This window comes from Chenopodium quinoa, unplaced genomic scaffold (assembly GCF_001683475.1).
Source record: "Chenopodium quinoa cultivar QQ74 unplaced genomic scaffold, ASM168347v1, whole genome shotgun sequence".
Taxonomy (NCBI): Eukaryota; Viridiplantae; Streptophyta; class Magnoliopsida; order Caryophyllales; family Amaranthaceae; genus Chenopodium; species Chenopodium quinoa.
The window spans coordinates 1,132,778-1,145,840 of NW_018743204.1; the positions used below are offsets into that span (position 1 = coordinate 1,132,778).

Genomic DNA, 13,063 nt, shown 5'->3' on the forward strand with positions numbered 1-13,063 from the left:
TCAAAATTTGAGTATGACCTAGCACAACCATTATAGGCGGTCTAGGCCCATGCAACCCTAAAGTTCGCGTCCCATGCCAGCCGAGCTAGTTAATTGGCTATCACATATTAGGTCAACAGAGACTATTTCCTTGCATTTTTCGGGTCAAACAAAAAATTTAATTTGTTTTAATTGTATGTTGCATTATGATGATGATGATGATCATTTAATCTTTAATTTTTCATCAATTTGCATGGTGTTGGACTTACATGGTTTGTTAGGAATTAGGGTGTAATTGTGTTTGATTAATGCAGAACAAGTCAATAAAAAATAAGAACGAGAAAAGCTATAAAGAAGATAAACAAAGAACACAAGGATTTACGTGGTTCGGTCAAATTAGACCTACATCCACGGGTGGTGGATTCAAGAGCTTCTTCACTATAATGGAGAAAGAACAAGAAAATAATACAAAAAGTCCTAAATCTAATGGCTCAAAAGGTATGATCTAATTGATCAACTAAAGGATCCTTTTACAACACAAGGAAACCCTAATAAAACCCCAGATTGTTCCTCAAGTATACTTAAGTATCCGTCATAGAAAAGATACTTGTATAATTTTAGGAAATATCCCATAAATTATCCTAGAAGAACCGAACTACCGAGCTATAGCTCGGTAGCTAGCTCAAGCCTGCCGCAAGTCTTCATAGGGCCGAGCTATAGCTCACTCGCTTAGAGCTATAGCTTGCATGCTCGTCGCAATTTTTCAACTTCGTCAGGTTTTCGTAAAACAGCCACAACTTTCTCGTTTCTTATCGAAATCAGGCATATGACTTACCGTTGGAAAGCTCTTGAAACAAGCTATCACCTCAACTTGAATCACTTCAAAATCACTTGTAGTTTGAGAGATATCTGCATTCAAAATCATCCCTACTAGATTTCAAATCACACTTTAAGAAATCTCCACCTTGACTTGAATTGAAATTGACCAAAACAAGATAACTCCACCTTGAACCAAGAAGTAATGCTCATAAGAAAACATAAAACCTACACCTTAAACAAAATTCCATAAGCCTACTCACATTAGGCAATCAACAAAAAAAACGATCATCTTCATAACTTGTGAACCGGTGCGTCTCCGAACACAAAACCATCACATGGCCTAGATCAAGAGTATAATGTCACAACGCCAAGCATGCTTATCAAAATTGACCAAACTCTCTTCAAACACTTCTTCATCTCAAAACCAAACCAAAAAACATAAGCAATTCTAGAATATAAAATTACATCAAGAATTTCTAAATTGCAATTGTACTTAATAAATCATAAAAGTACCAAAATTGAGATAAGAAATAGCATAACTAGATCAAAATCTAATGCATAACCAAGATTGCTACTTTACTACAAAAGAAAAAATCAAATGCAATTTATCATAGACTCCATACCAAAAATCCACACGGTTTCTCATTTCACCAAGAGATCTCAAAAGGGCACTTATCATAAAGAGATCGTAGAAACCGCAGCCCCGAAGCTCGTAACCCTAAAGTGCATAAACATAATCATCGTCGGTGTTAGCAATATTTGCGAATTTGTCCTCATTGGACATCTCCTCATTCTTCTTCTTAAATTTCCAACACTCGGCTTTGATATGACCCTTCACATGACAATAGCTACTTTATTTTGAGCAACCAAAGCATTATTTTGAGCCGAATTATTAGATTTATTAACCAATTTATTGTCAATTAAATCTCTTTGGGTTAAGGCATCCTTAACATCCTCCAAACTCAAATCATCTCTACCATACAATAAAAGTATCTCGAAAGTGCTTATATGAAGGCGGTAAAGAACACATCAACCTAATAGCCATATCCTCATCATCGATCTCAACATCGATATTTTGCAAATCCATAATAATATAGAATAATTCATCTAAATAAGACTTGAGCGGTTTACCTTCGTCTAGACGAAGATCATGAAGTCTAGATTTGAGTAGTATACGGTTGGTCACGCTTTTTGCCATATAAAGTGACTCTAACTTTAACCACAAATCCACAGCAATCGTCTCTTTGGCAATCTCTCTCAAAACATCTTTAGAAAGACATAATTGAATTGCCGAAAGAGTCTTCAAATCGATCTCCTCCCACTTATCCAACGTAACTAGTACAGGAAAGGGATATTGCGACGCTAAGAAATGGGCTCCTGCAACGCAAAAAAGCGCTGCCACGAAAAGTGTCGCTTAAGCTGGTGACGTAAGACCCTACAACGACACTATATACTAACGTCGGTATAGTATTTAAAAAAGTGTCGCCACCTTGACGCGCTTTTTGGCATCTTATAGAGGCACTTGTAAGCGTCTCCAATTCCTTGTACTCCGCATTGTACACTACCTACCAAGGCACTTGTAAGCACCGCCATAGCTTGTAAGGTGTGTGCTTTTCTATACTTTTAGCGTCACTTTTAAGCTGAGATTATTTATGTAACGCACTTACCTATAGCCTATAAAGGCACTTTTAAGTGTCGTAAGAGGTAAACTAGCACACTATTTTACAACTTGTAAAGGCACTTTTTAACGTCGCAAGATGTACAATGGTGCAGTTCTGTAATAGCATTTATAGCACATTTAGAGCGTTGCTAACTTGTTTTTTACATAATAAAATTGCAAACACTAAAAATTTAATTAAAAATAAATTATAGTCACAAATGTCATCAAACAAGAAACATTGAAATAAAGTACCTAAAATCATTTAAACAAATAACCATCTAAATTCCTACATAAAAAAACCAAACGTTCAATAGCTAGAATGTAATTTATTCCTAAACCAAAACTATGCAAATATAAGTTATATTTTATAAGACAAAATATTGGTGCTTTAAAATTGCCTTCATGTTCCAACTTTGAAGTTGCCAAAGCATAACCTACATGAGTGAAAACAAATAGTCAACTACTATATTAAAAAGTAATATATGATGACCACAAAAAAATAAAAAATAAAAAAAGAAAGAAAGTAATTAATGATCCTTAATATTATGTGATAAACACAAGTCTATGAGCTACCAAGGTTATCCAGGGGTTCGAGTAAATAGGAAAAATTGCGAGGAATGTCCTTTTAAGGAGACGACCTTGTAAAAAAGGTCCTTTTATGAAAAAAGTGGCACCAAAGGTCCTTTTAAGGCATTTGGGTTGTAAGAAGGGTCCATTGACCAAAACTCTGACGTTGACTTCTTCAGAATTTTTTTTTTTTCTATTCTTTCCATTCCTCCATGTGAACCACCATCACCACCTCACCCCTTTCCTCCATGTGAACCACCATCACCACCTCACCCCTTTCCTCCATGTGAACCACCATCACCACCACCTCCAACACATCACCACCCACCCACCCATCACCACCGAACTGATCCCCACTCTGAAACCTCACCTGAATTAAGGAAGAAGGAAGGGGAAGGGACTGCCATGTCCAAACCCCATCCCAAATCCCCGAAACTCCACCTGAATTGGTAATGGTGCGGCTATCGAAGTGCTTGCATACCCCCGGCCCTGGCACCGGCACCTACAGACGACCCAGCCGTCGGCGACCCCACCTAACCCTTTCCTCTTCCTTCCCACCATTACTCCCGACATCAATTGAGCACTCAGCCCCCTTCAACCCACCACTAGCGACGCCTCTCAACCTACCAACAGCAGCACCCGCCCTTTACACACCACCAACACAACCCACAACCAGCCCATAATAACCCACCCTTCCGCTACCCTTGCTATCCGATCCGAAAATGATTTTGGATCGGATTTTCGACCCGAAAAAATCGGATATCGGATATCCAAATTTCGAATTTCGGATATCCGATATCCGAAAAAATTGGATATCGGATGTCCGATATCTGATCCAATATCCGAAGAAACACATACCAAACCCTAAAGTTTGAGACCCCTCACCCCAATATAAATCCCTCATACAGTAACCCCCCCCTAACCCGCCTCTTTTTCTCTGATCTCTCCTCTTCTCTATCATCTCTCTCCTCTTCTAGGACTCTAAATTTAAGTATCTCATTTCTCAAATCTGGAGCAATGGGACCCGCCGGCGAGCGATAAACCTTAGTAACGACGTCGTTCTTACACCAATGAAACGACACCGTATCATCCCCTCTTACAACAGCATTATAGCAAATGTCATAGAAAAGTGAGAAAACAGAGGAAGACGAAGAAGAAGCAGCATCGTCACTGAAATTACCGTAATACCCTCCGTCAAATCCTCCACCATAACCGAAACTCAAATCTTCATAAACATTCGAATTCAAATTCATCGACATCACATATTTCTCCCTTTCTCTCTCCACTTCTTGAATTATCCTCATCCTACTCACATACTCCAAATACTCGAACACCCTAAGGTTTGATAAATACAAAGTAATATATATCATGTATGATAAATTGATGATGTAATTTTTTTTTTTTAGAAAATTAATGATGTAATCTTTCTTAGTTGATTGTTTATGAATTTTGATGTCCTGTTCAATTTTTATTTTTTGAAGATGTTTTTCTTTCAATTAGTAAATTAATGTCAATTGGTAAAAAAAAATAATAATAAATTCGATTAGTGGATATCCGAACTAATATCCGGATATCCGAATATTTCGGATCGGATATCGGATATCAAATTTAAGAATTTTCGAATTCGGATATCCGATCCGAAATCCAATATTCGATCCGTGCTCACCCCTAGCCCTCGCCTCTTCCCTAGCACCCCTACTCCTTCAATTCCTTGCCCTTTCTGGAATTGGCCATTCGAATAGATGAAATTGGGTAGCTGATTGTTGGTTGCAATTTGTTTTGGCGGTTCGATTGGTGGCTGATAGACGGAATTTGTGGAGGTTTGAGCTTGGTGGATGCGATTGTTGTTGCGGACTTGTAGTTGCCGGAAGTTATTTGCTTTACGTAAGAGGAAAGGTGGTTGTTGACGCTGGTCTTAATTCAGGTGAGGTTTCGGAGTAGGGGTTAGTTCAGTGGTGAGGGGTGGGTGGGTGGGTGGTGATGTGTTGGAGGTGGTGGTGACGGTGGTTCACATGGAGGAAGGGGGTGAGGTGGGAGAAGAAGGATTAAAGAAAAAATAAATTGAAAAAAAAGAAAAAAAAATCTAAAGTAGTCACATGCTGTGCACGTGAGTTTATTTTGGCCGGAAAATGGGAGTCAACGCCGGAGTTTTGGTCAATGGACCCTCCTCACAACCCAAATGCCTTAAAAGGACCTTTGGTGCCACCTTTTTCATAAAAGGACCTTTCTCACAAGGTCGTCTCCTTAAAAGGACTTTCCTTGCAATTTTTCCGAGTAAATATATGCATTATGTTATACATACAATAAACAATCTAACCTTCAATTAAAGATCTTAGTAACGTAATAACTAATCTCTACGATAAGTGTCATTGTCGTTAGCCCTAGGCGAAGCTTCAACACCCTAGAAAAACAACAAAGGAGAAGAGTTACCAACTTCATGACAACAATAGAAAAGGTGTAAATGTACCTAATCAATAATAACAAATCAAACCTGGAAAATTACTACAAACATATTTCAACAAAAATACTCAAAGATGAAAGAGACATTCCCAACATTAAACAAATTATTATTAATAGTTGTTACATTACTAACATTATCGTCAATGTAATATGCAAAAGTGTAAGTTTAGAATTTCACAAACGACAATGTTCAACCAGTTTCACTTAAAAGTAATGAAAAAAAAACATTTGTCACCAAATTAGTATGATCCTTAAGTGTTCCATGTTCACACAATATATTTCTTTTTATGATTCTGGTAAGTAATCATACAAAGAAATAAAAAATAAGCAAATTATGTACCTATGAGACAGAACCATTTTCTACTTATTTACAACTACTCTACCAGGCTAAGTGCCAGCCAAACAAATACTTTACGGTTGTATAGACATGAAAAAAAAAAAACAAGGTGCCCATTAATATTTGTAATAAATTATTGAATGACTCAGTCCATTTACTAGTGCTCTTTACATGAAATAAAAGCACTAACAAGGACAACTTTGTCAATTTGCACCCTGGCCACAATTCTTCCTCAGCATCTTTAAGCAAATCATAGAAGCTTTGAGCTTCTTTGTTAGGACCTGGTATACTTTCATCCATGTTCTCACCAATATTTGGCCCATCGCCTCTATGATCATATATGTCATGTACCAACTGACTCATATCCATACGCGTAACAGTCTCATCATTTTCTACCATAAATTCTGTAGAAGCTGAAGTGAAAACTTGATCTAAACTTTCTCCATGAAACAACCAAGTTGAATAATTACGCATTATTCCATAATGGAGCAAGTGGTAATTTACATCATCAGGTTTCAAAAGCTTGTTATTAACACACCTCACACAAGGGAATCTAAGTCTACCATCAAGTATTCATAACGTACTCATAAAGCCATCAACCCCTTCTGTATTCTGGTGCTTTTATTGGAAAAGCTAAGTTTTCCTTGATTGTTCTCAATGCAACTCCATTATCAAAAACACGGAAAACGAAAAGTTTACGACTAATTTATTAGGGGAAAAGGAAAAAGGCAACCACGATAAAACATATAGTAGATATAATTTTCAGATAATCTAATAACTTTAAAGTAGCTTAAATGAAGTAAATCAAGAAGATATCTTAGCCTAATGTAGACTTCTTTCTTTGGTTTGGTTACGTTCTTTGGGGTGGAGGGAGTCTTATACACTACCCTTTTTTTTCTTTTTTTTTTAATTCGTTGGAGAAAGAAGTGTTCAACCTTCAATAGGTGGGACAACATATAGAGAGCAACCAAAAAAGAAATTTAATAGGAAAAAAAAAATGAAAGCATCTTTCAGGTCTTACATTTAATATATAAGACCATACTACATCTCATATTTTGAGGTGTAGTAGTGCACAGCCACCCAACTAGCTATATTATAGTAACATCAAATATTATTATTAATTATGCCTTCATAACAATTCATTCACACAAACATAATTTCTGCCAAACAGGAAATAAAATAAAATAAACAATGGAGAAACCAAATAAAACTTTCTGCAAAAAATCCACTGATAAATAAGAACTTCTAGAATTCATGTAGTCCCACGTTTATATGTTACTCTCAAAAATAACACAATATATCTTCAAACAAAACTAGAGTATAAAATTCTCTCCTTTAGATTATAGAAAGCTCAAATTAAAAGATGATATCATGAAGAAAAAACTTTAATTATCCTTTCCCTTTCACAACAGCAAGTCAATGGCCAGAATTAGAGCAGCAGCTTTTTACTTACATATATATCATGTCAAGAATTCGTGCCCCACATGAACTCTAGCCTTCTCTAAAGCTATATATCAAAACCCATTTACTTCCTATTCTTCTAGGCTCTTCCCTAATCAACAATCTATTCCATGTAATCTTTTTTCTTACCCTATTATTCTTTGCATCTAATTTTGTTGGATTATCTCCAATAACAGATCTTGTATATAGGCAATAGGGTTACCAACCAATTTTATAGAACCACTGACACATAATTAAAATTGGCTAGAGGATACATATCACAAACTCCAGTAATCCAACCGTAAAAAAATGCCCACCGACTCTATAGTCAAGTAAACTCTACTTCTTTTTTGGAGGGGGGGGGGGGGAATTGAAGTACATTGTAGTTACTAATGAATTAAACATGCAGTGAGCCTATAAATTGCAAAGTAAAGGACTCTATAAAACAATATGTCTCATGTTTGAGGTGGATGAAAACTAACTAATATACTATGATAGAAAACAGTATTTCTAATGGCTTATAGGTTTCAAACAACCAAGTTTATTTTCATTGACATGATGTTTTGAGAATCTAATACTGGTTTAATCCATATTTGATTGAGATATATCATTGGACCTTATTAATTTACTTATACAGAATTATGAAACATGAGTAAGCAGGGGATGTACTAAAGATTGAATTGAACACTCAAATACATAATTACAAAATAGATAGCCAAATAAATTAAACACTGCACATGATAAGCAACATAAAACATTAAACACATCTAAATAAACTCAGGATGAAAAATTGCTAAGAAAATATGCATTATATAGACGAAATTACATCTAAATAAACATGCAATAAACAGACCTGAAATTAGCCTCTTTTCTGAATCTCTTTCTTTTTGACAAGAATTTTTTCGAGAATAATGAAATTAGACCTGCAATTATAGACGAAATTGAGGGGAAAAACTAAGCTTAATTCAGCAAAACAGAATTGAGGCGAAATAAACATATAAAAATTAGAAATTGACAAAACCCGGCCAAAAATTCAGCAAATCGTAAAGCGAAACCGAGAATTTAGGTGAAATTAAAAGGGGGAATTCAATAAAAACGAAAAATAATGTGAAAACTTTACCTTAGAATGGGAAATTCGAATTTGTATGGGTCGATTGAAATTCTCAAATAGAATTGACGAATTGAGCAAATTAAAAGGGAAAATTCAGCAAAAAGGAAACGGATTCAATGTTAAGGATTCTTCAAGTAAAAATTTGAGAATGATATTCAGAGAGATTAGAGAGATTGAGCGCACAATTGTGGCAATTTCATATTTTCAGTTGCGATAGGTTAGGGGTTTGCAGAAGTACAGTGGGAGTCGTGGGAGTTTTGAAATATTTCACAGAATAAAATATTTAAGTGGCTCGGTCTTTTTAGCTGTAACTACGCTATATTGCAGTGCTTTTTAATAAGCCTCCAATATTACACGGAAAGTCCATATTTCAGCACTATTAACATGTTGTGCGGCTACCAATGCGCGTTAATAGATTGTATTTGTATTAGCCCGAAGGCTTTTTGGATACACCTTCAAAGTCTTGTGACAACCACTTTGAACTAAGATGGCTTTTATCTTTAATTATCATAGGTCATAATTCACTTGCCTATCGAATTTCTCAATGTCGAATTTTATTGGTATAATTTAATCAAACTAATCTATAAACACTAAAAACTAAGACCTTAAATCTGACTCTAGATACCAATTTGTTAGGAAATAAGGGTGTAATTGTGTTTGATTAATGCAGAACAAGTGGTTCAGTCAAATTAGCCCTACAACCACGGGTGGGGGTTTCGAGAGTTTCTTCACTAGAATGGAGAAAGAACGAGATAATAATACAAGGAGTCCTAAATCTAATGGCTCAAAGGGTATGATCTAATTGATCAATTAAAGGTCCTTTTATAACACAAGAAAACCCTAATAAAACCCTAAATTGTTTCCCAAGTATACTCAAATAGCCGTTATAAAAAATATATAATTTTAGAAAATATCTCATAAATTATCCTAGAAGAACTGAACTACCGAGCTATAACTCGGCAGCTAGCTCAAGCCTGCCACAAGTCTTCATTGGGCCGAGCTATAATTCACTCGCATAGAGCTATAGCTCGCATGCTCGTCGCAATTTTTCAACTTTGTCAGGTTTTCGTAAAACGACCATAACTTTCTCGTTTCTTATCGAAATTGGGCATATGACCTAACGTTGGAAAGCTCTTGAAACAAACTATCACCTCCAACTTGAATCACTTCAAAATTAGTTTGAGAGATCTCTTCATTCAAAATCAGCCCTACTAGATTTTGAGTCACACTTTAACATGGTTCATGTCCAAAAAATGGATAAAGATAAAAAAAATAAAAGCTAGGTGTAATACATTTATAACTCCAACGTGCTGCTTGCGTTGATTCCTTTTGGAAGGAAACATGACAGAAATGTACAAATTGCGGCCGTGTAGTAGATTTCATTGAGTCGTATGGCCACCATTTTTACAAAATTTGGCCGTTTTAGGATAACAACGTATCAATTAAGTACATGCATGATGCATGCATGTGCCCCGTCATTACTAAACATCACGCCACTAAAGTCTAATCTGTCAAAGATTTTACATGTTTATGGGTGGTGGAGCCAGAAATTATAATTCGGGATAAATTTTTTAGGGTTTTTATATATAGTAACCCTATTAATTTCACTTTTCTACGTTGTGTCCTAACTTATATCATTTTCTACACTGTAATCCTAATATACATTTTGTTTTCATACGGTAACCTTGCCGTTATCCCGTCGTTAAAAATTTTCGTTAATAGGGCCCACTCTCCATTTATTAATATTTTTTGTCGATTTGCGCGTTGGAAAACCTTCCGTTAAAGGTTTTGGGGGCTATTTTAGTCATTAAGGGTCTAAATTGAGCTTAGATTTCACAAAAAAAAGTAACGTAAATGCCTCTTGTTGCTTATTAAAAAATGCTCACAAAGTTTTCATACAATTCTTTACAAATATTAATGCTCACAGTTTTATAATTTGTATACCACTACACGTATAGAACTATATAGATTATGATTCTTTCCTCAAAAATAAAAAATATAGATTATGATTCTTATGCCATATGATTAATAATAATAAGAATACATTACATGTTTATAAGATGAATTATGACTAACATTTATCTTTGATTCATATGAAAATTATCGATCAATATCAATATCTAAATATTCATGCATTAAATGTTATCGGTATATTTAATTGTATGACTATATGTGTAATAGTTCATGCTTAAAAGATACCGAGAGTAGAATAAAAAATTTGTAATTGGAGGTAAATAAATTGGTTAGTGCGACATAAAACATATACTATTATTAATTAAAAATTATACCTACTTGAACAACTAGTTGTATGAAAAACATAATTTAGATTTTATACTCATTAGATCGCTATTGTGGTTACGGTGAACACTACAAGAAAAATACCTTTTCATAGCAATTATTTTAACATTTCATATCGATTGTAATTGCTACAAAAAAAAAATCCTAACGAATGGTTATTCGATACAATATTCGATACATTTCATATCGTCCTTATTAATCGATACGGAAAACAACATTCAATCATGGTGATTATTGTAACGATTATAATCGCTACAAATGTGGAACTCATTTTCTACAATAAAAAAAAATCCCAACATATGATCTATACAAGATTCGAACATGCAACCTCAAGCTTTAATATTAAATGTTTATCTAAGAAGCTACGACATATTTTATGTTCTCTTTGTCAAACAAAATTTTAAAATCTAGTGTAAAAAAGGCTTTCGTATCGATTTTTGGATTTTAGTGGCGATTGTAAACGATACACTTTTCCATAATTTTATAAATGTGCATAAAAATGGTGAATAATATTATTATGTTTTTTCGTATTGATTTTATATGGGTTTACTATGTCGATTGTAAAATGATACGGATTCCACTACTATTTCTCAAACATATGTGCATATTGTAGCGAATGTAAAATCGCTACGAAAAGACAATTTTCTTGTAGTGGAAATGTTTGAGTATACTACAGTTATATAAAATGTTATTTTTATATATCTATTGAAACTATAAGGTTTTTTTTTTAATTTTTTTTTTTATTTCAAAATTGAAAATTTATTTATAAATGATTTGTAAACAGTGCATGGCACAGACACTAGTTTATGACAAATTGTTGCTCCACTTTCCCTCTTTATATCATTGCCCACATGTATAATGTTTATGAATGTCGATTTGAACTCTCTCTCTCTCTCTCTCTCTCTCTCTCTTCTTTGGGATAATTTGGATTCGAGGCTCAATTCTTGGTGGTTAGGTTCCAGTCCCCTCACAATTGTTGTTGCGAGGGATCGAACGTAGTCCTCCCTATCAAGTGCAGTCTTAATCACCCTGCACCAACAACCAATTGGTCGTCGATTTGAATAGTTGAAATGTTGTTTCAACTGATAAGATTTGGATTAAATAATGCCTATAATATAGTAGTTGTTATGCGGTAATAACAGTGTCAAATTGGGGAAGTCTTAATACATACCTGGTATGTATGAGCATCATACATGTTGATTATTTTATGTGAAAATTATAAATTTCAATTCAAAAGTTTATTTTATGTATCATTAAATCGCTAAAAACATATATAATACATCAGTACCATTGAAATTTACATTAAGATTCTACAAATAGAGTTTTATAGACTTGATTAATATCAATGATACTAATGCGGTATCTAATAGTACCATTAAGACTCCAATGGTCTATATATATTTCTATTGGTACACAAAGTAAGCCATTGAAATTTAAAATTTCACAATAAATGACCAAAACACCCTATGCTATATGATGCTCATACAACACGGATATGTATCCAGAATCCCCAAATTGTCAATGGTAATAAAGCTAGTCATTTTGTCATTTCTTAATTTTAAATGAAGGAAAAAGCTATACGCAGCCCTTAGGGCTGCATATAAGAAGCTAAAAGTGGAATGAAAAGACATTAAATTAGTGAAACGCTAAACATCGCCCGCAATTTACCATATAAAGCCCACAAATATGATTTGGTGTGACCATTATGCCCATTTTCTAAAATTGAAATAATCTCGGTTTAAAAAATGTGGAGCCGTACTGGCTCGCCGGGGGAGACCGGAGGGCAGGCCGGAGATGCGGGGGACGCCGGAGGTACGTCGTCGTCGACGGAAAACGAGGTAAGTCACCGTTAAAATTCACGGTTTACCGTCGGAGTGGCTCCGGCGCCTAGGACTAAATTACATTTATTACACCGATTTACTCGTGAATTGTCGATAAATTTTTAACTCGTGAATTGTCGATAAATTTCTAACTTAATACTAAAAAAAGAAATATATTGAATGCTTATATGCTTATATTAAGGGCTGCATATATGTTAGAGATATGAGATATCGAAAATATATGTGTACAATATTGCATTACCCTTAGCTGAAATTGTTTCAATTTTTACACTTTCAAAGCGCATCTTTAATTGATTATTAATATCTTTAGTTAATAAGTAAATAATTTAATATTTGGATAACATTCTCTATTTTATTTTATGTTCTACGGAATACTAAGTTACTTAGTGTACAATCTAAGAAAATACTTAAGAAATTAAAGTGAATGGGTGTAAGATAAGTAAAATAATGTAATAGAGAGTGTATAGAAATATGAGTGGATTTAAAAAAGAAAAAATTGGTAAAAAGAATCACAAATTTCGTTGATTTGCTCAAAATAATTCCAATTATTT

The 13,063-nt window shown here is 34.4% G+C and overlaps 1 long non-coding RNA gene across 1 annotated transcript; it reads right to left on the minus strand.

Annotated features, from left to right (window-relative positions):
- Positions 1-2,571: 2,571 nt before the first annotated feature.
- On the minus strand, positions 2,572-8,744 carry LOC110733842. Its single transcript, XR_002513679.1, has 4 exons — positions 8,383-8,744; positions 8,116-8,185; positions 5,343-5,426; positions 2,572-2,892 (listed from the first exon to the last, which is right to left on the minus strand). It is a non-coding gene; the product is annotated as an uncharacterized LOC110733842 (long non-coding RNA).
- Between the last annotated feature and the right edge of the window lie 4,319 nt (positions 8,745-13,063).